Source organism: Penaeus chinensis, chromosome 28 (genome assembly GCF_019202785.1).
Source record: "Penaeus chinensis breed Huanghai No. 1 chromosome 28, ASM1920278v2, whole genome shotgun sequence".
Taxonomy (NCBI): Eukaryota; Metazoa; Arthropoda; class Malacostraca; order Decapoda; family Penaeidae; genus Penaeus; species Penaeus chinensis.
The window spans coordinates 18,724,541-18,736,002 of record NC_061846.1 but is presented as its reverse complement, the minus strand read 5'-3'; the positions used below and the strand labels follow the sequence as shown (position 1 = coordinate 18,736,002).

Genomic DNA, 11,462 nt, shown 5'->3' with positions numbered 1-11,462 from the left:
AATTGCTAATCTCAGGGAATGACCAATTCTCACTGGCAACATCACAACGGCATGCCAGAAACCTTAACAAATACCAGCACAGGGTGTACACACACACAGACAGACAGACACACACACACACACACACACACACACACACACACACACACACACACACACACACACACACACACACACACACACACACACACACACACACACACACACACACACACACACACACACACACACACACACACACACACACACACACACACACACACACACACACAGCACCAGCACCTCAGCATAAACCTACGTTCAAGACCTCTTAACAGTTTAAAAGGCAAGAGACTCCCTTCTACATACACCAATAATATTCCAACTATGAATTTCCTGTCTATCCCGAACCATGCAACAGAACATGGTTCATGGAGATTTAGGGAAAGAAAAAAAGAAAAGAAAAAAAAAGAAAAAAAATGTGGTTTATGACTGTGTTAACTCTCAAACAGATATTTAAAGGATAGTGAATATTGATTGTTGTATGTCTTGTTGTTGCTGCATGTGAGCAAGATCGAAGTAATATTCAGCAATACATAAAATGCAACTAAGAATACAGAGAAGAAACATGAAGAAGAAATACAGAAGAGAACTATGGAGGAGAAGACATACAGAAAAGAGAAAGCAGAGGAAGAGAAGGAGGAAGAGGAGGAAGAGGAGGAGGGTAGGAGGAGGAGAAGGAGGGTAGGAGGGTAGGAGGAGGAGGAGGAGGGTAGGAGGAGGAGTAGGAGGAGGAGTAAGGGAGGAAGGATGAGGAGGTAGATGAGGAGGAAGGAGAGTGGAAGGTAGGAGGAGGGAAGGGGAGGAGGAGGGGGAGGGAAAGGTAGGAGGAGAGGAGAGGGTAGGAGGAGGAGGAGGGAGGAGGGGAGGGAGGGAGGAGGGAGGATGAAGGGAGGGAGGGGGAGGGAGGAGGGTAGGAAGGAAGGAGGAAGGAAGGAGGGGAAGGAGGATTCTTGGACTGCGGCGGCTCGGGACGGGCGGCGTGTACTTGCGGCGGAGGCTCTTCCGTCTCTCGGCTTGCCCCTCTGCTTCGGTCCTCGGCCTTAGCGCCTTCTTTTTCGCCCGTTTTTTCTTCTTTCGCTTCTTTCCTCCCGCGCTGCTCTCCCCTTCTTCTTCCTCTCTTTCTATCCGTCTTCCTCCTCTTCTTCCTCTTCTTCTTCCTCTTCTTTTTTCCTCTTCTTCCTCCTCTTCGCTTTCTTCTCTTCTTCTCTTCCTTCTTTTCTTCTTTCTTTCTCTTCTTCTTTTACTTCCTCTTTTCTGCCCCTTGTTTCTTCTTCCTCTTCTCTTATTCTTTTCCCTCTTCTTCTTCTTTCCCATCTTCCCCTTCGCTTCGTCTTCTCGTTCCTTCCCCTTTGCTTCTTCTTTTGCCTTCCCCTTTGTCTCTCTTCCGTCCTTCTTTCCTCTCTTCTTCTATTTTTCTTTCCTCTGCTTCTCCTTCGTCCTCTTCTCCTCCCCCCCTTCCTTCTTTCTTCTTCGTGGGCCTTTTTTCTGCCGTCTTTCCCTCTCTTCCCTTTCTTCTTTCCTCTTCTTCTCCCTCGTCCTCTTCCCTCTTTCCTCGTTTTCCACTTGCCTCTCTTCTTCTTTCTTCGTTACCCCTCCTTTTTCTTACTGCCTTCTTCTTCTTCCTCTTCCTTCTCCTTTTTCCTTCTTCCTCTTCCCTTCTTGCCCTTCTGCGTCTTCTTCGCTTCGTCTCTTTTCGTCTTCTTCCTCGGCCTCTTCCTTTCCTCTTCCCTCTGCTCTTCTCCCTCTGCGCTTCTTCTTCCCCCTTCTTCCCTTCTTCTTCTTCTTCTTCTTCCTCCACCCCTCTTCGTCCTCCACTCCCTCTTCGTCCTCCACTCCTCTTCCTCCCCACTTCCTCCTCTTCCTGCTCCTCCTCCACTTCCTCCTCTCCTCCCCCACTTCCTCCGCGTCCTCTCCGCCTCCACTTCTCCTCTTCCGCTTCCTCCTCCACTCCTCCTCTGCCCCTCCACTTCCTCCTCTTCCTCGTCCGCCTCCACTTCCTCCTATCCTCGTCCTCCCCCCACTGCCTCCTCTTCCGCACCCACTTCCTCCCTTCCTCTCCCCTCTCCACTTCCGCCTCTCCTCCTCCACTTCCTCCTATGCCTCTGCCTCCTCCACTTCCTCCTCTTCCGCTGCCGCCTCCACTCCTCCTATTCCTCGCCTCCTCCACTTCCTCATCTCCTCGCCTTCCCCTCTGTCCTCCTCGTCCGCCTCCCACTTCCTCCTCTGCCTCGTCCTCCTCCACTCCTCCTCGTCCGCTGCCCCCCACGCCCCTCGCTCCCCCCCACTTCCTTTCCTCGTCCGCTTCCTCCACGTCCTCCTATTCCTCTGCCTCCTCCACTTCCTCCTCATCCTCCTCCACGTCCTCCCTTCCTCTTCCTCCTCCACGTCCTCCTCTCCTCCTCCACTCCTCCTTGCCTCGTCCTCCCCACTCCTCCTCTTCCTCTTCCTCCTCCACGTCCTCCTATTCCCTCTTCCTCCGTCCACTCCTCCTTTTGCCGCCTCCTGCCACTTCTCTTCTTGCTTCTCTTCTTCTTCTTCTTCTGCTTCTTCTGCTTCTTCACTAACAGACCCCCCCAGCGACACCACCACACCCTCCCACCCCCACCCCATCACCATCACCAGTAACAATGTACAACAATAACATGAACAATAACACACCCCACACCCCCCCACCACCACCACCACCCCCCCCTCCTGCCACAACACGCCCCCCCCGCACCACCACCACACAACCCACCTCCCCATCCCCGGCACCAACATCCCATGCATCATCACATCCCCCCACCGCCCAACCCCACGCCCCCACCCTGTACAAATACGACGACCACAACACCAACCAAGGTAACCCTCCCACTACCCACTGGTCACGTACCCTCCCCTGCAATACAAACAGTACCCCACACTCCCTCTTGGCCATGCACGATTACCTGGCCTCACTCTCCCCTCTTCACCCCCGGCTGCAACCTGTTACATTCCACCGCTCTCCACTTCCTCACCCCTTTACCCTCCCCCTTCGCACACCTCACCGGCTCTCCTCAGCCCATTCTACTCCCTTGAAGGCTTTGTCGAACATCAACTGTGCAGATACCAATTGGCCCGAATTACTCACTAACAGAACACTTTCCTTGGGATGAATGGAGGGCCGTGGTTGCAGGCTCTTTGTGCTGGGGATTAATGGTTTGGTTCCACACACAGATTAACAAAGCTGATTGCCCATACCTTGATGTCAAGTTCACCATTTCATGACATGACATAATATATTTACAATGTCTGCATTTATAAAGACATCATCAGCCTGCAAGGGCTGTAAGTGCAACCTTTCCACAAACACAGACTCTAAAACAGCATGACTGTCAACCTCCTCATGACAATGCAACATGGATACAGACAAACAAATATGCAAAGGAACAAATGAAAGCACTGGCTCTAAGGCCTGCCCAGTCTCCTCTGGTTTCCTTCCTCAACTCTCAAATTCTATCTCAAGGAAGAATCCTGTCTGTTTGCCCAGTGCTTCCCTTTGGGGAGTCAAAAAGCTTTAACAAAAACATTCTAATTTTCCACACAAAAGGACCTTGCCAGTCATATTCAGGCTTGCTTGCACATATTTATGCAAGGACAAGTCTGGATGGACACAAGAATGGTTTAGGAAAGAGAAGAGGGATAAAGGAGTAAGAGGAAATGAGGATAGGCAAGAGGAAGAAGAGACAAGAGGGAAAAGCAGAGAAAAACATGAGGATAAAAAAAAAAGGGGGAGATAACAACGAGAAAAAAAAAAACATGAAAGAAAGAGAAAGACAAGGGAGGAGAAACGAGAAGGAAAAGCAGAGAAAAAAAACAATAAAAAACAAAAACAAAGGGAGAGAGGAGAGACAACGAACGACGGAAGAGAAAAAACTGTAAGAATGTCTGCCAATGTGCGTGTGTACATACATACGCATGAATAAGAATGGCTAAGTGCCTGCGTGCATACATCCACTGAAATATTGTCAGCAAAATCCTTTCATTGATTAGGGCAAATACTCCCACCAGTTGCTTTAATATTCCCTCACTCTTCAGTACAAATATGCAATACTCATTTAACTCTCCCTTTCATCAAGAAATGAAGGTCATGGTGTATTAGCAGTAAACAAATAGTTTCAAAGAACTAACAAAGGATTGACTTATCTAAACTTAATATTCCCGTGGTGCAATAATAGTTAAAGAGGTTATTATTAACAATGGATCATACAAGTAGAAACAAGAATTAAGAATAACCAATATCACTCTTAGCTAAAAAGTTTAATCTGCTGAAGAAAAGGCCTACAGCAAAATGAGAAATCAATAGTCAAAACATCGACGCTCTATTGCCAACTCATGTAGCGCAATGTATTGCTCACAATGGGGAACATAACAATACCAGCCTCATTTGTGTTTCAATTTTTACAATAATAATCAGTGATCATATTGATTACAATAACACTGACAACAACAACAAAAAAAAAGAGACAATAATAATAATGATTATAGAATTATTTTTTTTTAATATAACCATAACCACAACAACAACAACAACAACAACAACAACAACAACAATAATAATAAAAATAATAATAATAACAACAATAACAACAATAAAATAAAAAGAACAAAAAGAACAAGAATATAACCACAACAATAATAATAATAATAATAACAAAAAATAATAACAAGAACAAAGATGATAACAACAACAACAACAATTACAACAATAATAATAATAATAAATAATAAATAATAATATAAAATAATAATAATAATAATAAATATAATAATAAATAAAAATAATAATAACAATAACTAATAATAACAACAATAACAGCAATAGCAGTAACTAATAACAATAACAATGATGGCAACAATAGCAACAAGAAATAACAATATCACCATCATTATCATTATCATTACCATTACCATTACCATTACCATTACCATTACCATTACCATTACCATTATCATTATCATTATCATTATCATTATCATTATCATTATCATTATCATTATCATTATCATTATCATTATCATCAACATCAACATCAACATCAACATCAACATCAACATCAACATCTTCAACATCAACATCATCAACATCATCAACATCATCAACATCATCAACATCATCAACATCATCAACACCAACACCAACACCAACACCAACACAACACAACACAACACCAACACCAACAACAATAATAATGATAATGATCTGGCTGAAGTCCAGGGGGACAGGAATATGCCATCAAGCAAAAATTTAGTTGAGGGCTGGAGTGACAGGAATAAGCCATCAATAAAAGTTCTACTGAAGGCAGGTGACTGACACAAGAGCACAAAGGTCTTGGAGGAAGATGAGACTTCGGAGCCTATTCCTGCGCACCTTGATCAGCAGTGAAGGGTGTGTTACCGAAAACTGAACAACGTGAAAATATCAATCTCGCCATCATGAGCATTTCAGCTAAAGGCCAGGGGTGGCAAGAATAATTTACCATTAGTGCATATAGCTCATGGAGGGTGATTAGACTAATTTGGCATGCAGGAAGGGCTTTTGCATTATTCCCATTGATAAATTAATGTGGAATGTCTTGTGAGAGATAATTGGAAGAGCACACGCTCCAGGGAAGACACTATTCCCATGCTCATGATCCTATTCCGGGCCAAAGTGACCAGCAGTGCAGGTTGTATTACAGAAAATTGAATATTACCATAAAAATTTGAAATGACGCAAATAAAAAAATGTTGCTTATTGTTATTATTATTGCATTGAGTTCTGAACTACCTACAGAGATAACATGGAGTTTGTGTGAGGATAGCAATCTATTACCATCTGGGTAACTCAAATCAAATGACAAATATGGGCATTGGAAAATGCCTAATACCCATATTATGGGTGCACACATGAGGCCAGTGAAGCAAACAGATCCAATGGATTGATAATATTGTTGTTATAGTTATTATTATTATTATAGTTGCACCTGCAGCTGTAGTTGTAGTTACTATTATTCTTGTTGTCATTGCTCATGACTAAAAAATAACACATAATCTACACTTAAAATAGGTTTAAGCTGAAGTGTAGGCAAAGGCTAGGTTATTTTACCGTAGACTAGGTTGTTGGTTGGTTGACAGGTAATGAAAATTGACAGATCATGTGAACTTGACAGGTAATGGGGACTTGGCAGGTAACAGGGACGTGACAGGTAGTGGGAACTTGACAGATAAGGGGAAATTGACAGGTAATTGGGGACTTAACAGGCAACTGAGACTTGACAGGTTACAGTAACTTGACAGTAACTATAGTAATTTGACAGGTAATAAGAACTCCACAGGTAACAATAACCAGACAAGCTATTCTATCATCCTCGTCATCTATGTAACCTTGAATAACTGCACTTTAAGCTAAAAACAATACACTTGAGTAGTCTTTCTACACATGCAGTCTCCTCCGTATGAATGCCTTCACTTCCATCATTCCTGAGCCCATTACATGTGATATTTCTCACTCATGGGTTTCTTCAAGGAAGTTACACACCTTAGGAGATTACCTTGTCTTATCAAATTCCACTAAGTATTTTATGACTAACAAGTCCTCAATCCCAAAAATGCATTAAATCCTCAAACAAAATGACAAAGTCTAATGAGGTGAGGGCAAGAACCAAATGCCTGTGGGAGCTGGGAGCAGAGGTTAAAACTATTCAGACACATCAACAGGTAAAAAAAAAAAAAAATCTTTGCTGAAGAAAGAACTAACACCTTTCGTAGTTCCAGAGCACTTGGCTGCAGTGATTCCTTGTGAAATACAGCCTGCCAACCCATTAATACTGGTCTCATACTGTAATAACTAGCCTACATAGCCACTTGTTTCACCCTGTGGGGGTTATGAAACACAAGTCAATCTAGTACTTGTCTTCCCAACAAAGCCCCAAGCCCACTACTGCTACTAACCATTACAACTCAACAAGGTAATCACGTGTATCTTCCTAAGCATGTCCTGTTCAAATGTTTGATATTTCTATCCTTACTACAGAATAAAGGACATCACAACACACACTGGGAACACAACATTAAGGAATATGTGATGGCATTAACAAACCGCACAAACTAGCATTAAAGCAGTTTCTTCTGGTAATCTAAAACAGGACCCAATAATAAATACCGGAAAATGCAAGTAAAAATCCTAAAAAATATACAGGACAGCACTGACAGATCTAAAGATAAACTGTTCTGGCAACAGTTAATAAATCTCCATATTCTGACCTATAATAAATCTCCATATTCTGACCTATCTCAAGCTCGTCCATCTTCCTGGGAATTTACCATCATCTAGGGAACCAGTCCGAGCAATATCTGGCCATTCGCTTGTGGACATAGGGTAGATAATTACACTTACATAAACAAGCAAGATATGAAAGAGTAGTTTTCCCTTAAAAAACTAAAACATACATAACCAATACAAATAAAAGACTGGTCATTTCATCTAACAGAATTCTCATCCCGGCAGGCCTCTTCAGACTTAAGACAAATAAAATAAAAGTAAAATAAGGCCAAAACAAAACCTAATGATAGAAATGATGCAACATTATAAGAAGGAAAACAGACATTGTGCAAAAATAATACTATACAATACAATACTATTAATATTTTGCATGTAACTATGGCAATAATAATAACAATAATACTAATAATAGAAAATATAAAGAAATTAAAAAATAATAATAATAAGAACAATGTTATTAACAATATCAAAAACATTGTTATATTCAGTTGGTATAAATGTTAATTTTGATGATGATGTTATTGTTGATGATAAAGTATAATAACAATAGTAATAGTAATTACAATAATAGTAATAGTAAAAGTTACATTAATAATAGCAATCACAACAGAACTATGACTATGACTAGTAGTAGTAGTAATAATAATAACAAACAGTAGTAGTAAAAATAATAATGATAATGATAATGATAATGATAATGATAATGATAACAGTAACAATAATAATCATAATAATAATCTCTACTATTGTTACTATCATCATCATCATACTACAACTACTACTAAAAAAACAATAATAATAATACTAACAAATACTATTATCATTATTGATAATGTACATAGCAGTGATGATTATAGAAATGATAATGATAAAAGTAATATTGACGATGATGACGACAATAATAATGATGATAACGATGATAATAATAATAATGACGATGATCATAGAGATGATTGTAATGAAGATGATCATGATAAGAAGGAGGAGGAGGAGAAGGAGGAGGAGGAGGAGGAGGAGGAGGAGGAGGAGGAGGAGGAGGAGGAGGAGGAGGAGGAGGAGGAGGAGGAGGAGGAGGAGGAGGAGAAGGAGGAGGAGGAGGAGGAGGAGGAGGAGGAGGAGGAGGAGGAGGAGGAGGAGGAGGAGGAGGAGGAGGAGGAGGAGGGAGGGAGGGAGGGAGGGAGGGAGGGAGGGATAGAGGGGGGGAGGGAGGAAACGGAAGGAGGGAGGAGACGGAGGGAGGGAGGGAGGGAGGGAGGGAGGGAAGGAAGGAAGGAGGGAGGGAAGGAAGGAAGGAGGGAGGGAAGGAAGGAGGGAAGGAAGGAGGGAGGGAAGGAAGGAGGGAGGGAAGGAAGGAGGGAGGGAAGGAAGGAGGGAGGGAAGGAAGGAGGGAGGGAAGGAAGGAGGGAGGGAAGGAAGGAGGGAGGGAAGGGAGGGAGGGAGGGAGGGAGGGAGTAGGAAGAAGAGGAAGAGGAGGAGGACAAGGACAATATTAATGACAACTAAGACAGTGATAGTGATGATTAAATTAGGAATAACAAAAGCGATGAATAATCCAGGCGTTCTTTCCATTACAGGACTGAAACAACATCAGGAAAGCAGAATCATATGGACAAAAATACTTGAAGATATATATTACTTGTAGAAAAATGCAAATTACAATAAAACAATGACACGGGCACAACCAACAAATTAAAATACAATAAACAAAATTAATTTATTGACAAAAAATCATATAAGAAAAAAATACTACAGAATTATATATACATATACATATATATATATATATTTATATAAATACCATTAATTTCCCATAAACTGTTGGAAATTCTTTTGCAAAATGAGCAGCACATAAAGGCAAATAACTCGCCTGCGGGAAAATGTGACGCAAAATGACAGATAAAAGGCTCGAAAGGATGATGAAATACACAAGGAAATGGAAGGCCCATTGTACACAAATTGTAAATATTCAGACTAAAAACACGAAAGATTGAATCAAACTCACCTTAGTTTCTCGTCCTCACGGGCTATGGAGAAAAATGAATAAAAGAAAGAAAAAAAATTCCACCTTCTTAAAAAAAAAAAAAAAACCGAAGAAGTCCGAGCGATAAAAATTTGCCAAAGAAGCGAAAGATCTTTTCTCTCTTGCACTTCCCAACTTCCTCGAATGTTTTTGTGTCTTTTTTTCACTCTCTCTCCCTTTATCTCCTCTTTTCTCCTCCCTTTTCTCACTTGCTCCTGACATCCATCTTGCTTTCCTCTTCCTCCGCAGTTCGGTTTTATCTCGCAATCGGGGGGAAATTGGTCATTTTAGCGCGGCGAAAGAGAGAGAGAGAGACGCAGCGACACCATACCTTTCTTCACCACCAAGGTAAAGCAAGTGACGGTCGCCTTGCGCACGGCACGGGTAGTGGGGCAAAAGTAGGAAGTGAAGCCTGTTTTCTATGATATCTCGTTTCTGTGCTGGTAAAGGGGTGTTCTGTCCAGTGGGGTGATATGCTCTTGTCTATATATGCCAGTTTTGGGGTTTTTGGATGTTGAATAGGAGGGAAATTAGGCATGATCCCTCTCGGTGTCATCCAACTACCTGTGCAATCCAGGAAATGCTACATCTCTTCCTGTTTATTTATTTTGCGATTATTCATTGACTCATTCATTACCGCTCACTTGAACAATTTATTTATCAAATAAATCATCACAAAACAAACTGGCCACCGCACACTAAACTTATTAATGATAAACAGCTTTACTTCGCGAGAAAATACAGAAATTCATTCTTGTTCGTAGAGCGCGCGCGCGGGAATTTTAAAATTGAAAAAGGATATTTAAGTAATTTCTCGATAATTATAGACATAATTACAATTAAAGATATCAAGCATGGATGCGATATCAGATAAATTTTGGTTAATACTATCCTCTTTCTTCTTGTTATGATCATCATTATAATAACAATATTAAAAAATAATGTTAATATTAATTATGACAATAATAATATTTACAATAATAATTACAATAACAATAATAATAACAATAATGATAATAATGATAATAATAATAATGATGATGATAATAATAATAATAACAATGATAATTATATTGATAATGATTATATTAATAATAGTAATAACAACAACAACAACAATATTAATAATAATAATAGTAATATAATGATAATGATAATACTATTGAAAATAATAATAAAAATGATAACGATGACGATGATGATGATAATAATGATAACAATAATAAATATAATATCATTGATGATAATGATATTGATGATGATGATAATGATGATAGTAATAATAATAATAATAATAATAATAATATGATAATGATGATAATAATAATAATAATAATAATGGTAATAATAACTACAATAATAATAATAATGATTATAATAATAATACTTATAATAATAGATGTAATAATAATGATGATAATAACAATAATACCAACAAAAAAAAAAATAATAATAATAACAAATAGTTTTTTATCATCATAATCATTATTGTTATTATTATCCTTATTATCATAATTATCATTATTACTGTTACTAAAATTACTAATTATCATCATCATCATCATTCTCATTAATTCGATTACCATCATTATCATCAATAACATTGTTCTTCTTTGCATTATTTTCATCATTACTATTATTATCGTTATCATTATCATTATCATTATTATTGGTGTTGTTATCATTATATACTTATTATTATTATTATCATTATTGCTATAGTTATCATTCTCATTATTATTGTTACTATTGTTACTATCATTATTACCATTATCATTATCATTATTGCTGTTACTATTAGCATTATTATTATTATGATCATTGTAATTATTAGTATTATAACATTATTTTCCTATTTTCAGTATCGACATTATTATTGTTGCTATTATTATTAAATTATCATTATGATTGTTATTACTATCACTATTATCATAATCTTATTATTATTACTATCATTATCATTATCTTTATTATTGTTTTTATCAATATTTCTGTTGATGTTATTATCATTATTGTCCTGATAATAAGCATGAATTATGATAATGATAATAATAACAATAACAATCACAAATGCTAATAATGATGACAATTATAATGATAATAATAACAAAAAGTAAA

General features: G+C 38.9%; 1 protein-coding gene across 1 annotated transcript in view; it reads right to left on the bottom strand.

Moving 5' to 3' along the window:
* Positions 1–9,686, bottom strand: part of LOC125040226 (cullin-1-like) — a 25,439-nt gene extending 15,753 nt beyond the window's left edge. The window contains exon 1 of the mRNA XM_047634779.1: positions 9,327–9,686. The gene's annotated coding sequence lies outside the window, so the exon portion shown is untranslated. The remainder of the gene's footprint in view (positions 1–9,326) is intronic.
* Between the last annotated feature and the right edge of the window lie 1,776 nt (positions 9,687–11,462).